The 1,022-nt window shown below is 46.3% G+C and overlaps 1 pseudogene; it reads left to right on the top strand.

The window, feature by feature from the left end:
• The window catches only part of LOC103598356, a 2,475-nt pseudogene extending 1,849 nt beyond the window's left edge, over nucleotides 1-626 (top strand).
• Nucleotides 627-1,022: the final 396 nt, after the last annotated feature.

Here is a 1,022-nt window from a genome sequence, read left to right as displayed (position 1 = left end):
AGAAGGGAGGCTTATACAGTCAGGAGCAGGCAGCCAAAGCTGTCCTGGCTGACTGGGTGAGTGGAAAGATCAGTTTCTATACACAACCACCCCCCACCCACACTCTGCCCACCCATCTCAGTACTGAGATTGTTAAGGAGATGACTGAGGTCTTTGACATTGAAGATACCGAGCAGGCCAATGAAGACACCATGGAATGCTTGGCCACTGGAGAATCTGCTGAGCTTTTGGGTGACATGGACCCACTCGAAATGGAGATCAAGAGGCTCCATTCTTCAATGATGAAAATAGAGGATGCCACTGAGAATAAAACCACCGTGTATAAGATTGGAGATCTCACTGGGTACTGCACCAATCCAAACTGTCATCAAGTGGGGTGGGCTGAACACAATGTGGACCCCTGCCCCAAGACCAACGGTGTGATGGATGTCTGCCTAGTGGACCATGGCCCAGTGCTGCAGAGAATCATGGAGACGGACCCCCAGCAGCAGAGCCAGGCTCTGGCATCCTCCCTGAAGAATAAGAAGATTCAGAAGTGCGCAGATAAAATCTCCAGCAAGCTGTCTGACTCCATGATGTCTGTCCTCCACCTCTCTGGCAACACTGATGATGGTGGTGGTGACTGATTGACTGACCTCATTCCCCTACCCCTCCAAGCACCAGTTCCAGTGGGATAGGGGAATACAGATGAAATAGTTTGGTTCTCCCTGAAGCATCTTTATAGGAAAAGAACCCTTTCCCCACCCCTGTGTTCCCTTTCCCTTCCACTGTTCCCTCCATTCTCTTCTGCAAAAATAGAGTCCCAAGAGGTTGGAGCTGCCAAACCCAGTACCCTATATGTAACCTCTATTCTGTTTTACATGAGAAATAAAATAAATTTCAGCATTTAAAAAAAAAAGTATAATTAGATACGTTTAATTTCACCATTATTTTTCAAATAAAAGAAAGGACAAGAACCACCATGGAAAAATGAGCAAAGAATACAGCTAGGCAATTTACAGAAGTGAAAACTCAAGGGTTAA

The sequence above is a fragment of the Galeopterus variegatus genome, unplaced genomic scaffold (assembly GCF_000696425.1).
Source record: "Galeopterus variegatus unplaced genomic scaffold, G_variegatus-3.0.2 Scaffold2581, whole genome shotgun sequence".
NCBI lineage: Eukaryota > Metazoa > Chordata > Mammalia > Dermoptera > Cynocephalidae > Galeopterus > Galeopterus variegatus.
The sequence above is the reverse complement of the archived record's forward strand: the minus strand, read 5'-3'. Positions and strand labels throughout refer to the sequence as shown.